This window comes from Scyliorhinus canicula, chromosome 6 (assembly GCF_902713615.1).
Source record: "Scyliorhinus canicula chromosome 6, sScyCan1.1, whole genome shotgun sequence".
NCBI lineage: Eukaryota > Metazoa > Chordata > Chondrichthyes > Carcharhiniformes > Scyliorhinidae > Scyliorhinus > Scyliorhinus canicula.
This window is the reverse complement of record NC_052151.1, coordinates 12,677,804-12,695,837: the sequence shown is the minus strand read 5'-3', so window position 1 is coordinate 12,695,837 and position 18,034 is coordinate 12,677,804.

Sequence of the window (18,034 nt, the reverse complement as noted above, 5' to 3'; positions counted from 1 at the left end):
GCTGCACATCCCGATAGGCTTTCTCATACTGGGCTTGGGAACTGCTCAGATGGGCTAGACAAGACTGCTGTGCCCTCTTGGCATCATCCACCTCTCTATCCTTCTCTGCCAGTCGTTGTCTCAAACCTCGATGTCCCTGACATCCACTTTACTCATCCTATTCCTTTCCTCTAATTCTTTGTGGAGCGTCCGAACGACCTCCTCTGTGCCTCGCAATTGTGCCAAGCAGGACACAATTGCCATCGGCTTGCGTGTTTTTCCTAAACTCTTCTTATGAATTTGAGATAGGTTCTCCCACCAAGTATGCCCTATACTCCCGGGACCTGTCTCCTCATTCAAACAAAACTCACTCCAAAGGGGCCATCCTTTCCCTTTGAGGTGCTGCCTGAGTTCCAGCTCCCACACGGGACACTGACCTACTCTGCTGCTGTTGGTCGCTGCGACCACAAACTGCTCTGGGTTCATGAGGCGTTCCATTGCCTGCATGGCCATTTTCTCTTTCTCTATGCTCTCTTTAAATTGGAATGGGGATAATAAGGTAATGCTTTTAAAATACGGGTACGGCTTTCGCTATGTTCCGATTATAAAACTCCCGACAGCTTGTCGCAACAAAAATCTCTCGGTTTAACCTCACAACCCTTTTAGTTACGCATGCAAAAACACACTTCCGAATTAGGAGTATTGGTTTGAACTCCTTGAACACTTGTGGTTTTTCCTTTTCCCAATTGGATTTCCAATTCAAATTTCTGGGTTCTCTCGGAGTGGGGGGGGGGGGGGGGGGGGGGGGGGGGGGGGACTTCTAATCAAGTCCCGTCTAGGAGTCGCCACTACATGTTGCTCGTTCTGGGTGAGTGTGCTTAACACTCAATTTGGCTCTGTTTCGTTACTTAGCTCTGGAGTCGCCAGATATCGTTAAGATACCACCACAAGATTCAAGGTTAAGTTCAAAGCAATAAAACCATACACCAATTAGTAAGTTCAAACAACTGAGTTTATTATAATACAATTATAATATTACCCATGCACACGCTAAGAGGATTAAACTATTCCTACCACTAAATAAACCAATACTTATCTCAAAGGGAACTGCCGGATCAGGAGACAAGGCCTCTTGCTCTGGTCTGCAGACTTCAGGTTGGTACGGGTTAAAAAGGGGTCAGGAGTGTCTATCTCTGGTAGCGATCGCTGTGAGACTTACTTGCTGGCGGCTGCTGTCCCAAACCTCTCCTCTCTCTCATTCAAGGTCTTCTTGGCAAAAGCTGGTCGAGGTGCTGGTCCAGAGGGGAGGGCTGGTCAAGGAGAGAGGAGGACTGGACAAGAGGAACAAACTAAGTGTGGGACCTGTCTTTTATAGGTCCCAGGGATCCGCATCCCTTTGGGCGGATCCCTTTACCTGCTCGGCATCGATTGGGTCTCTTCCCAATCGATATGTTTGAATCCCCCCAATACTGAGGCTGTTCCTTGGCTACTGGGCGGGCTTTCAGGTGCTTTGTCTTCTAACCCTACTGGAGCCGGGGTGTCTGGTATCCTATACAATGTTGCAATCACTTCCCCATTTGTGTCCATTGTCTCTGGGATCGTTCCATTACTATGTTAACTATCCCAGAGATTGCCTCATTAGTATGCGGAATGTTCGTTTCGGTGCTGTCTGCTCTCTTAGCAGACAGAATCCACATTTGCTTGGTGCAGCCTGCTGGTGCTGCAAACATTGTCCCTTTTAACCTGTATGCTTTGCGTTCCTCCATTTTGTATTGAGGGAATGGCCAACTTCGGTGGCTACACTGGTCTGATACCCCGAAGGCTGCCATTTTTGGGCATGGCTCCACCCTCATCCCCACCACTTTGAACATTGCCTCGAAGAAGGCTTTCCAGTATCCAGCAAGTCTGGGGCAAGACCAGAACATGTGGGCATGGTTGGCCGGGCCTCCTTGGCACCGTTCACATTTGTCCACCACTTCCAGGAAGAACTGACTCATTCTGGTTCTTGTTAAATGAGCTCGATGTACCACTTTTAGCTGCTTCGCTCCAGAGTCCCCACCCTATTTCAAACCGCAGGCCTTCCTCCCACTTCCTCCTTGTCGCATCCAGTTTGGCCCCAGCCCTCTCTATTAGTCGTCCGTACATGTCACTACAGTTCCCTCTGCGTCCGAGTAATTCTAATAGGCTGTTCTATTGATGTCTTGGTGTTACCATAGCTGAGCATCATGTGCCTCACCTGACATCCATTGGATTTGGCCATTGCGTAGTTCTCAGGAGTAGGAACCTAATTAGAGTGTTATATATTTGAGGAGCTCCGAAAAGGTGAGTCAAAAGTAGTTTATTTCCTAAGCACAGTTTTTTTTAAATTTAGATTACCTAATTATTTTTTCCAATTAGGGGGCAATTTAGCGTGGCCAATCCACCTACTCTGCACATTTTTGGGTTGTGGGGGCGAAACCCACGCAGACACGGGGAGAACGTGCAAACTCCACATGGACAGTGACCCAGAGCCGGGATTCGAACCTGGGACCTCAGCGCCGTGAGGCGGTTATGTCCTAAGCACAGTTAGGAAATACCGTAACTAAGCAACAGTCCAAATCCCAGCCAGGACCATCCTGAGATTTTGGTTCCTTCCTGGGCCGGCTTTTATCCTGGGGAATTAACATTCCACTGTTCGGCCTCAGAAGAATGAGGAGGGATCTGATAGAGACTTATAAAATTCTAACAGGACTAGACAGGGTAGATGCAGGGAGGATGTTACCAATGATGGGTGTGTCCAGAACCAGGGGTCACAGCCTGAGGATTCAGGGTAAACCATTTCGGAGAGAGATAAGGAGACATTTCTTCACCCAAAAAGTGGTGGGCCTGTGGAATTCATTACCACAGGAAGTAGTTGATGCTAAAAATTTGAATATATTCAAGAGACGGCTGGATATAGCGCATGGGGAGAATGGGATCAAAGTCTATGGGGAGAAAGCAGGATTAGGTATTGAGTTGGATGACCAGCCATGATGGTGATGAATGGCAGAGCAGGCTCGAAGGGCCAAAAGGCCTCCTCCTCCTCCTATCTTCTATGTATGTAACACCCAATCCCACATTATACCCGAAGTGCACCAACCAATCCCCCTCCCCCTCACCCTCCATCACACAAAACCTTAATCAAAATAAAAAGACAACCCCCTTCCCCAACAGCTGATAGTAACCAGCTCCCTGATAAAGGAGATGAAAGGCTGGCACCTCGAGGACAACCCTTCCACCGACTCCCCCAGCCCGCCAAGACCTTAGGCAGCATCTAGCACCTCCACCCAAGCAGAACTCATCTCCGGGCTATTAGCGAGGAAGTGGATCAGCCTTGGGCCTCGCACATGAGGATGTGAAGTTGACCTTGTAAAGAGCCTCACTCCACACTCCCCACTCAAAGACCAAACTCAGCTCATCCTCCGACACCCTCTTTACCTCCTCCAACAACACCTGCTCCAACATCTGCCCACAGACATCCAAAATCCTCCCCTCCCTTAACTTGGCCAGTGACAGGACGTTTCCGTGAGCGAGGGTGACGTCGGCTTGCACAAAGAATGTCCACCTGAAAGCACCAAAACCTTGACTGGACAGTGTAGTGTACCGATGGTATGGGTAGCTTCAGCCATTGGTGCTCCTGGCAGCAGGGACGGGCGTCAGTGCCAGAGGCCCCAATGGACACCAAAGGGGTCAAAGGAGCAGAGGGCAGAGTGCCAGGGAAAACGGCTGGGGATGGAGGGGAGGGGGGCATGCGGAGGCAGGGTCTCCAGTGCAGACTGGGGCCATTGTGTAGCCCATTGGTTGGACATGGGGGCATGCACCATGCTAACTGGTCAGCCTATTGCACCCTGCAGATAATCGGAATCCAGCCAGGAATGGTGGCCTTCATCCTGATCACCACAGCCCTGGGGAATGCCGTGTGGCTGTACGAGCTGGAGCTGCTCGAGGAGGACCCTGCAGCAGCCATGCTCTGTCCCTGAGGAACAGGAGATGGCCGGTGAGGATGGAGAGCTGGCCGCCAATCAGACCGAGGAGTGGGAAGGAGGCCTCGTGTCTACCGGCAGCGCCTGTCATTCGAGGACCTGTTGGACCAGGCGTGCCGTGAAGACTGAGCAGGGGGACAGTGCGACATATCTGCCAGATCGCAACGTACCTGGCACCGTGGGGGGTATGGGGGAGCATACTCTCTCCCAGTGGCCGTCAAGGTGACGATCGCCCTGAACATTTACGCCAGGCGGTCCTTCCAGATGCTGAGTGGGGACCTGTCCAGAATTTCACACGTCGGTGCACAGCTGCATCTGCACCGTCATGTTGACCCTATATGCCCAGTCGGCTCAATATATCAAATTTAACGGTGCCTTCACCCTGCCACACTCGATGGTTCCTGACCTCTTCTTTTTTTTTTAATATAATTTTTATTGGAATTTTTTACAGAAAATATAAAACATAACGACAAACAATGAAATGCAACAAAATAACCCATAATAACTGTAACACCCCCAGACCGTATCGACGCATGTATCCCATCCCCCACCCCCCCCAACCCCAATGAACAACAAAAGAACTTTAAAATAAATTTAAATTAAATAAACAAACATAGTCATCGTCCGCCCCCCCCCCCCCACCTTTTCACTCCCCTTCCCCCCTCCCCCCCGGGTTGCTGCTGCTACTGTCCCAGTACCCTATCGTTGAGCCAGAAAGTCGAGAAAAGGTTGCCACCGCCTAAAGAACCCTTGGACCGACCCTCTCAGGGCGAATTTGACCTTCTCTAGCTTAATGAAACCCGCCATGTCATTGATCCAGGTCTCCACGCTTGGGGGCCTCGCATCCTTCCACTGTAGCAAAATCCTTCGCCGGGCTACTAGGGACGCAAAGGCCAGCACACCGGCCTCTTTCGCCTCCTGCACTCCCGGCTCTACCCCAACCCCAAAGATCGCGAGTCCCCATCCTGGCTTGACCCTGGATCCCACCACCCTCGACACCGTCCTCGCCACCCCCTTCCAGAACTCCTCCAGTGCCGGGCATGCCCAGAACACATGGGTATGGTTCACTGGGCTCCCCGAGCACCTGACGCACCTGTCTTCACCCCCAAAGAACCTACTCATCCTCGTCCCAGTCATGTGGGCCCGGTGCAACACCTTGGTTCCTGACCTCTTCAAGGCACATCCCGGGCTAAGGGATTGGCTCCTGAGTGACAGAGGTTATACACTGTGCTGATCACGCCTATCCAGAGGCCACAGGTGGATGCAGAGACCCTCTACAACCATATCAATGCAGCAACAAAGCATTGAGGCAGGGTAAGATGTTGTGAACAGGTGTTATTGTGAAATGGTGAACATATAAATACAGGTTTGTGCCCGTGTCCCTATTACTATACCGTGTGCTGCACACGTGCCAACTTTAAAAAAAGATTTATTAATTTTTTCCAATTAAGGGGCAATTTATAATAATAATCTTTAATGTCACAAGTAGGCTGACATTAACATTGCAATGAAGTTACTGTGAAAAGCCCCCAGACGCCACACTCCGGCGCCTGTTCAGGTACACAGAGGGAGAATTCCGGGGGCCGGGATTCTCCGGTATCCGGCGGGGTGGTCCGTACCGGCGCCAAAGAGCGGCGTGAACCACTCCGGCATCGGGCCGCCCGGAAGGTGCGGAATGGTTGGCGTCGCACCAACTGGCGCTGAAGGGCCTCCGCCAGCCGGCACGAGTTGCCGCATGCACAGGAGCGCCAGCGTGTTCTGCCGCATGCACAGGAGCGCCAGCGTGTTCTGCCGCATGCACAGGAGCGCCAGCGTGTTCTGCCGCATGCACAGGAGCGCCAGCGTGTTCTGCCGCATGCACAGGAGCGCCAGCGTGTTCTGCCGCATGTGCAGAACCGCTAGTGTAATTTCTGCGCATGTGCAGGGGGTTTATTCTCCGTGCCAGCCATCACGGAGCCTGCGCGGAGGGGAAGAATGCCCCCACGGGACAGACCTGCCCGCAGATCAATGGGCCCCGATCGCGGGCCAGGCCACTATGGCCCCCGGGGCTGGATCCCCCTGCACCCCCCTCCCCAGGACTCCGCAGGCCGCCCTCAGAGCCAGGTCCCGCCGGTATGGATCCTGACTAATCCACGCCGGTGGGACAGGCCGAAAATGGGTGGCCGCTCGACCCATTGGAGCCCGGAGAATCGCTGGGGGGGGGGGGCCACTACCAACGGCCCCCGACTGGCGCAGCACGATCCCCGCCCCTGCCCAATCACCTAACAGCACATCTTTCGGGACTGGTTTAGCACACTGGGCTAAATCGCTGGCTTTGGAAGCAGACCAAGCAGGCCAGCACGGTTCAATTCCCGTACCAGCCTCCCCGAACAGGCGCCGGAATGTGGTGACTAGGGGCTTTTCACAGTAACTTCATTGAAGCCTACTCGTGACAATAAGCGATTTTCATTTTTTTTCATTTTCACTTGTGGGAGGAAACCAGAGCACCCAGAGGACACTCATGCAGACACAAGGACAACGTGCAGACTCTTTGTGGTGGTATGAATGTGAGCACTGCCATTGGTGCAGAGCATGGGTTTCCCATTGGCTCTGGCTGGTCATATGCTTCTCGACCGATTGGCTGGGACTAGTCATGTGACTGCTCACCAATTGGTCGAGAGGCAAGTAGCCCCGCCTCCGAGGCGGGGTATAAGTACCCAGAGTTCCCGGCGGTCGACCTTACTCTGTAGTTGACCATTGGGCTAACAACTAGCTGATTAAAGCCACAGTTCAGGTCCTAATTGTGTCTTGAGTCGAATTGAGGGTACATCACTCTTGTAGCCTGGGAAAAAGCTGTTTATCCACTCTGTCCATGCCCCTCATAATCTTGTAGACCTCTTCAGGCCGCCACTCAACCTCCACCATTCCAGTGAGAACAAACCAAGTTTCTCCAACCTCTCCTCTTCGCTAATGCCCTCCATACCAGGGAACATCCTGGTAAACCGCTTCTGTACCCTCTCCAAAGCCTCCACATCCTTCTGGTAGTGTGGTGACCAGTTCCGGAGACCCGCTCCCATCCCGACCAGGGTCTCGATGCTCACGTCCAATTCACTCTTCCAACTTCTTCCATCGGGCAGGAGATACAGAAATCTGAGAACATGCACGAACAGACTCAAAAACAGCTTCTTCCCCACTGTCACCAGACTCCTAAATGACCCTCTTATTGACTGACCTGATTAACACTACACCCTGTATGCTTCAACCGATGCTGGTGTTATGTATACCTTGTGTTCGGGCAGCACGGTGGCCTAGTGGTTAGCACAACCGCCTCACGGCGCTTAGGTCCCAGGTTCGATCCCGGCTCTGGGTCACTGTCCGTGTGGAGTTTGCACATTCTCCCCGTGTCTGCGTGGGTTTCGCCCCCACAACCCAAAAATGTGCAGAGTAGGTGGATTGGCCACGCTAAATTGCCCCTTAATTAGAAAAAATAAATAAATAAATAATTGGCTAATCTAAATTTTAAAAAAAAAAATGTATACCTTGTGTTACCTTATTATGTATTTTCTTTCATTTCCTGTTCTTTTCATGTATTTGATCTTTGGGTCCTCACTGTCCACGGGGATAGTGCCAGAGGACTGGAGAGTGGCGAATGTTGTCCCTCTGTTCAAGAAAGGGAATAGGCAACCACACCCAGATGTATGGAGACCAAGCAGGCACAGCAGGCAGCCCAATGGGTGCTCCAGGTCCCAGATGGACAGCAACTTTAGATAAGGTTTTAAAAATCCACACCACAGAAAGAAATGTAGAGCTTTCTAATGTGATAGTGGGAAGTGTTTGATTCCTTCTGGGGTAACAGTCCCACGGGTGCCAGCTAGCACCTCCCCGCACTGGCACACTGAATAAGTGGGACAAGGTGAGTTAAGGCAACAAATACCAAAAGATTATTCAACGGCACAGCAGCCAATACTGACCACACCAGCAGCAGGGGATTATGGGACAGCGATCAGAAGCAGGAAGACTGGCCAATGTTGGCTATTATCTAATCATGGGGTTCTGAGGCTGTAACACCCAACATTATCTTAGTGAAGATCGGTTAAATTGCCACAGACCTGGGATCAATCCTGGCCCCTGTAGTTTGGCTGTTTGCTCAATAAACCTGATGAGCAGGGCAGCACGGTGGCACAGTGGTTAGCATTGTTGCCTACGGCACTGAGGACCCGGGTTCGAATCCCGGCCCTGGGTCACTGTCTGTGTGGAGTTTGCACATTCTACCCGTGTCTGCGTGGGTTTCGCCCCCACAACCCAAAAGATGTGCAGGCTAGGTGGATTGGCCGTGCTAAATTGCCCCTTAATTGGAAAAAATAATTGGGTACGCTAAATTTATAAAAAATAAAAAAATAAACCTGATGAGCATGAAGGGATCTGGAGAGACATTCTCCACCACCCCCCCAAACCCCCCCGAAGAGTCCCTTAACTCATACTTTATCTTCTCTAATCGCAGGAAGTCACACAGGTCACCCAACCATGCTGCTACCCCCGGTGGCGATGCCGACCGCCACTCCAGTAAAATTCGCTGCCGTGCAAACAGAGAGACGAAGGCCACGACATCGGCCTTCCTCCTCTCCATGAGCTCCGGCTTCTCTGAAACCCCAAATATCCGGGTCCACTCCCTCCTCCACTATCCTGGCTAAGACCGCGAACACTCCCGCCCAGAATCTTCCCAATTTTTCACAACCCCAAAACATGTGCGTGTGATTCGCTGGCCCCCGCCCACACCTCTCACACTCATCTGCTACCCCCTGAAAGAACCCACTCATTCTCGCCCGAGTCATATGCACCCTGTGCATCACCTTAAACTGTATCAGGCTCATCCTTGCACAGGAGGAGGTCCCGTTTACCCTTCGCAGTGCCTCACTCCATACTCCCAAATTGATCTCCCCTCCCAACCCCGCTTCCCATTTCTCCTTGATCTGCACCACTCGCTCTCCCCCCCCCCCCCCCCAGCCATTTTTATATATCCCCACTTCTTCCCTTGCTTTTCTTGTTTCAAGAGCAATATTTTCTTCAGAGTGGATGTGATGTAGCCACATTTCTTGTCCATTCCTTGCTGCCAGAGAAGTGGAGCTGGACTTTCTCCTTGAATATCTGCAGTCCTGGTGATGATTATGCACCCCACCCACTGTTGTGTATGTCTTTGACTGTTTCATTGCTCTCCTGGCTGGAGTCCCACTCTTCGTACACACAAGCTCATCCAAAACAAACATCCTTAGTGTATTGTACTCAGCACCAAATCCTTCTTATCCATCACCCACCGGCTCACTCATCTACATTGGCTCTTGCTCTCTCCAATTAAAAATTCTCATCCTTGTATTTAAATCTCCCATGGCGTGACTCCTCTTTATGTCTGCAATATGATCTAGTCCGACAATTCGGCATTATCACCTCCATTCCTTTCTCTGCCGTTGACGTTTCTACGCCTGCTTTCTTCTTCTGTGTCATTTAAGGTGAATGGTGGAGGATGTGGGGGGGGGGGGGGGGGGGGGGGGGTCGGAGGTGGGGGCATGGAATGCACTGCCTGTGGAAGTAGTTGAGTCGGAAATATTAGGGACCTTCAAGCGGCTATTGGATAGCGGTGGATTACGGTAGAATGATGGGGTGTAGATGATGGGCCGAAGGGCCTGTTCTGTGCTGTATTTTTCTATGATCTATGTTCTATGACTAGCACCTGTGCTTTTCGCTACCTAAGCTCAGAATTCCCACCCTAAACTCCTCACCTCCCAACCTTTGCCTTCCCCTTGAAGATTCTCTGTAAAATCCACCTCCTCAACCACGGTTGCCAATCTATCATTCTTTAATTTCGTGCCAGATTTATTGCCTGTGAGGGCAGCACGGTGGCACAGTGGTTAGCATTGCTGCCTCACGGCGCTGAGGACCTGGGTTCGAATCCCGGCCCTGGATCACTGTCCGTGTGGAGTTTGCACATTCTCCCCGTGTCTGCGTGGGTTTCACCCCCACAACCATGAGATGTGCAGGGTCGGTAGATTGGCCACGCTAAATTGCCCCTTAATTGGAAAAAATAATTGGGTACTGTAAATTTAAAAGAAAAAGATTTATTGCCTGTGTCTGTGAGCATTGTGAAATCATTACCTATGTTGCTCAATAGATATGTCCACACCGCTGAGTCTGAAATAATCACTCGACACTCGGGCCTGCTCCAAACGTAAAACACTTTATTGATTTAACACCAGTGGGAGCAAGTCACTGGGCTCCCCATGCACTCCTCCACCAAACAAAGAAAATCATCAATTCTTATACAGTTATTCAGCCCATCCTGGCCGGACACAATCCAAATCGTAACCATTATAGATTACATATCTAACTTATAGATCCAATGTAATTAGTTACTAGGCAGGATGGGGCTGCGTGATTAGCTCATGTACAGATCGAGGCCCCTTCAAGATGTTTTCCAGACCCTTTATCAACCGTCCTTGGGTCAAACCCGAGCCTCCCTTATCTGAACCTCGTTTATGCCTGGTACCGCAGTCAGTATTACTCAGGGACCACTGCCTGGGGGCGACGGCTGATCAGAGGGGGCTCTCCTGAACGGGCAGTTCTCTATGTCTGTGCAATGAGCTGCTTCAAGGACATAGTCAAGTCAGCTTGTCAGCTAAACCCAATGCTTTACAAACCACTATACTCCATTTTAGCTAGCATCATGCATTACAAGTGACTACATAGAAAATAATCTGCATATAGTTATATATGTATATATATTAAAGGTGCCTCTGCCTTGGGCTCACTTCAACAGATGTATCATAATATTATTTTTCTTGGCACAGTGGTTAGCACTGCTTCCTCACGGCGCCGAGGTCCCAGGTTCGATCCCGGCTCTGGGTCACTGTCCGTGTGGAGTTTGCACATTCTCCCTGTGTCTGCGTGGGTTTCACCCCCACAACCCAAAGATGTGCAGGTTAGGTGGGTTGGCCACGCTAAACTGCCCCTTAATTGGAAAAATGAATTGGGTACTCTAAATTTATTTAAACAAATAATATTATTTTTCTGTAATTAAAAAATGCATAGAACTATTGTCAGATATCAACCAGTTATCTGGGGGATAAATGTGTGACATTGTAATGTATATATATTTGTATATTACTGAAAGTGTGAATTAATTGGTATTTAAGATATGTGTAGATTTTGGGTGGGATTCCCCACCCTCCCAGCCATGTGTTCACTGGTAGCAGGATTCCCTGCTCCCGCTGCTGTTTTAAAAATATATATATTTATTCCAATTTTCAACAAAGCACTTCAAACAGAAAAAAGAATAAAGCACAAAATAAGCAAAACTTATACATGGGATTTCCTACAAAATACAATAACCTCCATTTAACAACTCCCGCTGCTGTTAATGGGAATGGCCATTGAAGAGACCCCATGCAGGGACTTCCGGTTGTGGCTATGTGGAGCTAAGTCGCACGGGCGGCAGCTCCCGCTAGAAACTGACTTTTGGGCTCTTTTTAGGGCCCCCAACGGTACTTTTTCGACGATTCCCAGTGTGGGAAGGGGACAGCAATATTCCCCCGGCACTGTATGGATTGGACCAGGAGTGGAGCGGTGAAAAAAAGTGGAATTGGAGCAGAGACAGGTGCGAGGAAGGAGGGCTAAGATGGCGGCGGGTGGAGACCAGGCAGCGTGGGCCCAGTGGTCACGGGAGCAGCAGGAGTTTATCCAGCGCTGCTTCACGGAGCTGAAGGCAGAGCTGCTGGAGCCGATGAAGGCGTCAATTGACAAGCTGCTCGAGACCCAGACGGCCCAGGGGGTGGCGATCCGGGAGTTCTGGCAAAAGGTCTCGGAGAATGAGGACAAGATCTTGGGCTTGGCGGTGAAGGTGGAGGCGCACGAGGCGCTCCATAAGGAATGGCAGGCGAGGTTTGAGGACATGGAGAACTGGTCGAGAAGAAAGAATCTGTGGATTCTGGGTCTCCTGGAGGGGCTGGAAGGATCGGATGTGGGTGCCTACGTGGTCACCATGTTGAATACGCTGATGGCGGGCAGCACGGTGGCCTAGTGGTTAGCACAACCGCCTCACGGCGCTGGGGTCCCAGGTTCGATCCCGGCTCTGGGTCACTGTCCGTGTGGAGTTTGCACATTCTCCCCGTGTCTGCGTGGGTTTCGCCCCCACAACCCAAAAATGTGCAGAGTAGGTGGATTGGCCACGCTAAATTGCCCCTTAATAGAAAAAATAATTGGCTAATCTAAATTTAAAAAAAAAAAGAATACGCTGATGGGCGCGGGGGCCTTCCAGGGGCTCCTGGAACTGGAGGGGGCCCATCGAGTGCTGGCGAGGAGGCCCAAGCCCAGCAAGCCGCCGCGGGCGGTGCTGGTGCGGTTCCACCGGTTCGCGGACAGAGAATGTGTGTTAAGGTGGGCCAAGAAAGAGCGGAGCAGCAGGTGGGAGAACGCTGAAGTCCGGATTTATCAGGACTGAAGCGCGGAGGTGGCTAAGAAGCGGGCCGGGTACAATCGGGCTAAGGCGGTGCTGCACCGGAGAGGGGTCAAGTTTGGTATGTTGCAGCCAGCGCGACTGTGGGTCACCTACAGAGACCGTCACCATTATTCCGAGACGCCGGAGGAGGCATGGATCTTTATTCAGGCCGAAAAGCTGGACTTGGATTGAGGGCCGGGGACGAGGGGACGCTGAGGGGGGATGGTTGGGACTGTTCTGTTGTGTTTTGGGGGGATTTTGGTGGTTAAGTTGGGCAATGTTTCTTCTCTGTCTGTCGGGTGGGTTCGTAGGGGGGGGGCAGGTAAAAGCCTGTGGGCGTCGGTGGCTGGAAAGGGGGATGGGGCCCCGCGGGGGGGGGGGGGGGGGGGGGGGGGGGGGAGGCCCGAGCCGGGGGAATTGGGCCTAGGCCTGGAAAGGGACCTATGCCAGAGGGGGCGGGGTCGGGTGGGTGGAAAGCGCGGGCTTTTTCCCGCGCTGAGAGTGGAAGGGGGTGGGGTCGGGGGGGTGGGGAGAGCCCATTGATGGACAGGAGGGGGGAGAGGAGATTCCCACACTGCGGGGGGGTCGATGGAGCGGCGGGAGTGGCCTGGGTCAGCAGGAGTCGCTGACTCACAGGAGTGCAATGGGGGGAGCAATGCAGCTAGGGGGAAACTTGGCTGGGGGGGGGGGGGGGGGGGGTACCGGGTTGCTGCTGGAATGGCCAAGGGGGAGCTGGGGTCTGTAAAGGAGGTCGGGGCGGGGGTCTGCCGCTGGGGGGAACGGGTCGTGCGGAGGGCGCGGGCACGTGGCTGGCCTAGGAAGGGTTATGGCTAAACGGCAGGGATGGGGGGGGGGGGCAGCCCCCTGATCCGGCTGATAACCTGGAATGTAAGAGGCCTGAACGAGCTGGTCAAGCAGGCCCGGGTGTTCATGCACCTGAAGGGACTGAAGGCAGATGTGGCCATGCTTCAGGAAACGCATCTGCGGGTGGCAGATCAGGTCAGGCTGAGAAAGGGGTGGGTAGGGCAGGTGTTCCATTCGGGGCTGGATGCAAAAAATTGGGGGGTGGCGATTTTGGTGGGGAAGCGGGTGTCGTTTGAGGCGTTGAGCATTGTTTCAGACAATGGAGGTAGGTATGTGATGGTGAGTGGTAAGCTGGAGGGGGTGCGGGTGGTCTTGGTAAATGTATATGTCCCGAATTGGGACGATGCGGGGTTCATGCGGCGCATGTTGGGCCGGATTCCGGACTTGGAGTCAGGGGGCTTGATAATGGGGGGGGGGCTTTAACACGGTGCTGGATCCGGCATTGGATCGCTCTAGGTCTAGGATGGGCAGGAGGCCGGCGGCGGCCAAGGTGCTGAGGGGGTTTATGGACCAGATGGGAGGGGTGGATCCTTGGAAGTTTGCGAGGCCGGGGGCCAGGGAATATTCATTCTTCTCCCATGCTCATAAGGCCTATTCTCGGATTGACTTTTGTATTGAGCAGGGCGCTGATTCCGAGGGTGGAGGACACGGAGTATTCGGTGATAGTCATCTCTGATCATGCCCCGCATTGGGTGGACCTCGAGCTGGGGGGAGGAGAGGGACCAGCGCCCGCTGTGGCGCTTGGAGGTGGGGCTGTTGTCAGACGAGGAGGTGAGCGGGCGGGTCCGGGAGTGTATAGAGAGATACCTGGAGGCCAATGATAATGGGGAGGTGCAGGTAGGGGTGGTCTGGGAGGCGCTGAAGGCGGTGGTCAGGGGAGAGCTGATCTCCATCAGGGCCCACAAATAGGGGAAGGAGAGGAGAGAGAGGGAGAGGCTAGTGGGGGAGATGGTAAGGGTGGATAGGAGGTACTCAGAGGCCTCGGAGGAGGGATTACTTAAGGAGCGGTGCAGCCTCCAGGCCGAGTTGACCTGTTGACCACCAGGAAGGCGGAGGTACAGTGGAGAAAGGCGCCGGGGGGGTGTACGAGTACAGAGAGAAGGCTGGCCAGATGCTGGCACACCAGCTTCGGAAGCGGGAGGCAGCGAGGGAGATTGGGGGAGTGAAGGAGAGGGGCGGGGGGAGCACAGTGCGAAGTGCGGTGGGTATTAATGGGGTCTTCAGGGACTTCTACGAGGGGCTGTATCGGTCTGAGCCCCCATCGGAGGAGGGGGGGATGGGTCGCTTTCTGGACCGGCTGAGGTTCCCGAGGGTAGAGGAGGGGCAGGTGGCAGGGCTGGGGGCGCCTGTTGGGTTGGAGGGACTGGTCAAAGGACTAGGGAGTATGCAGGCGGGTAAGGCACCGGGGCCAGATGGGTTCCCGGTGGAATTCTTTAGGAAGTACGTGGACCTGTTGGGCCCGCTGCTGATAAGGACTTTCAACCAGGCAAGGGAAGGACTTTCAACCAGGCAAGGGGGGGGGGGGGGGGGGGGGTCCTGCCCCCGACGATGTCTAGGGCACTGATTTCTCTAATTCTGAAGCGGGACAAGGACCCCTTACAGTGTGGGTCATATAGGCCGATTTCACTCCTTAATGTGGATGCGAAACTGCTAGCACAGATATTGGCCATGGGGATCGAGAACTGTGTCTCTTATCAGAGACTCCATCAGACCCCCATCAGAGACTCTTATCAAAGGCTCCCATCAGAGACTCTTATCAGAGACTCCATCGGAGACCCCCATCAGAGACTCCCATCAGACACTCTTATCAGAGACTCTTATCAAAGGCTCCCATCAGAGACTCTTATCAGAGACTCCATCGGAGACCCCCATCAGAGACTCTTATCAGAGACTCTTACCAGAGACTCTTATCAGAGACTCCCATCAGACCCCCATCAGAGACTCCCATCAGAGACTCTTATCAGAGACTCTTATCAGAGACTCCCATCAGACCCCCATCAGAGACTCTTATCAGAGACTCCCATCAGACCCCCATCAGAGACTCCCATCAGAGACTCTTATCAGAGACTCTTATCAGAGACTCTTATCAGAGACTCTTATCAGAGACTCTTATCAGAGACTCTTATCAGAGACTCCCATCAGAGACTCTTATCAGAGACTCTTATCAGAGACTCCCATCAGAGACTCTTATCAGAGACTCCATCGGAGACTCCGATCAGAGACACCCATCAGACACCCATCAGAGACTCCGATCAGAGACTCCCATCAGAGACTCCCATCAGACTCCGATCAGAGACTCCCATCAGAGACTCCCATCAGACCCCCATCAGACCCCCATCAGAGACTCCCATCAGACCCCCATCAGAGACTCCCATCAGACCCCCACCAGAGACTCCCATCAGACCCCCATCAGAGACTCCCATCAGAGACCCCCATCAGACTTCATCGGAGACCCCCATCAGACCCCCATCATAGACCCCATCAGAAACTCCCATCAGAGACCCCATCAGAGACCCCATCAGAGCCTCCCATCAGAGACTCCCATCAGAGACTCCCATCAGAGACTCCCATCACAGTCCCATCAGAGACCACCATCAGAAACCCCCATCAGAGCCTCCCATCAGAGACCCCATCAGAGACTCCGATCAGAGAACCCCATCAGAGACTCCCATCAGAGACCCCCATCAGACTCCATCGGAGACCCCCATCAGACCCCCATCATAGACCCCCATCAGAAACCCCCATCAGAGACCCCATCAGAGACCCCTATCAGAGCCTCCCATCAGAGACCCCTATCAGAGCCTCCCATCAGAGACCCCATCAGAGACCCCTATCAGAGACTCCCATCAGAAACCCCCATCAGAGACCCCATCAGAGACTCCTATCAGAGACCCCATCAGAAACCCCCATCAGAGACCCCTATCAGAGACTCCCATCAGATACTCCCATCACAGTCCCATCAGAGACCACCATCAGAAACCCCCATCAGAGCCTCCCATCAGAGACCCCATCAGAGACTCCGATTAGAGACTCCCATCAGAGACTCCCATCAGAGACTCCCATCAGAGACCCCATCAGGGACCCCCATCAGAGACTCCGATTAGAGACTCCCATCAGAGACCCCATCAGAGAACCCCAACAGGGACCCCATTAGAGACTCCCATCAGAGACCCCATCAGACACTCCCATCAGAGACTCCCATCAGAGACCCCATCAGAGACTCCTATCAGAGACCCCATCAGAAACCCCCATCAGAGACCCCTATCAGAGACTCCCATCAGAGACTCCCATCACAGCCCCATCAGAGACCCCCATCAGAAACCCCCATCACAGCCTCCCATCAGAGACTCCCATCAGAGACTCCGATTAGAGACTCCCATCAGAGACCCCATCAGAGAACCCCAACAGGGACCCCATTAGAGACTCCCATCAGAGACCCCATCAGACACTCCCATCAGAGACTCCCATCAGAGACCCCATCAGAGACTCCTCTCAGAGACCCCATCAGAAACCCCCATCAGAGACCCCTATCAGAGACTCCCATCAGAGACTCCCATCACAGCCCCATCAGAGACCCCCATCAGAAACCCCCATCACAGCCTCCCATCAGAGACTCCCATCAGAGACTCCGATTAGAGACTCCCATCAGAGACCCCATCAGAGAACCCCAATAGGGACCCCATTAGAGACTTCCATCAGAGACCCCATCAGACACTCCCATCAGAGACTCCCATCAGAGACCCCATCCGAGACTCCCATTAGAGACTCCCATCAGAGACCCCATCAGAGAACCCATCAGAGACCCCCCCATCAGAGAATCCCAACAGGGGCTGACATCAGAGACTTCCATCAGAGACCCCCAATCAGAGACTCCCATCAGAGACCCCATCAGAAACCCCCCCTCAGAGCCTCCCACCAAATATCCCCACCAGAAACCCTCATCAGAGACCCCATCAGAAACCCCCATCAGAGACTCCCATTAGAGACTCCCATCAGAGACTCCCATCAGAGACTCCCATCAGAGAACCCCCTCAGAGCCTCCCATCAGAGAACCCCCTCAGAGCCTCCCATCAGAGACCCCATCAGAGACTCCTGTCAGGGACCCCCATCAGGGACCCCCATCAGAGACCCCATCAGAGACTCCTATCAGGGACCCCCATCAGGGACCCCCATCTGAGACTCCTATCAGGGACTCCCATCAGAGACTCCCATCAGAGACTCCCATCAGAGACTCCTATCAGAGACTCCTATCAGAGACCCCTATCAGACGCCCATCAGAGACTCCCATCAGAGACTCCCATCAGAGACCCCCATCAGACTCCACCGGAGACCCCCATCAGACCCCCATCATAGACCCCATCAGAAACCCCCATCAGGGACACCATCAGAAACCCCCCTCAGAGCCTCCCATCAGAGACCCCTATCAGAGACCCCCATCAGAAACCCCCCTCAGAGCCTCCCATCAGAGACCCCTATCAGAGACCCCCATCAGAAACCCCAGCAGAGACTCCTATCAGAGACCCCATCAGAGACTCCCATCAGAGACTCCCATCAGACTCCCATCAGAGACTCCCATTAGGGACTCCCATCAGAGCCTCCCATCAGAGACCCCCATCAGAGACTCCCATCAGAAACCCCCATCAGAGACCCCATCAGAAACCCCCCTCAGAGCCTCCCATCAGAAACCCCCATCAGACTCCATCGGAGACCCCATCATAGACCCCCT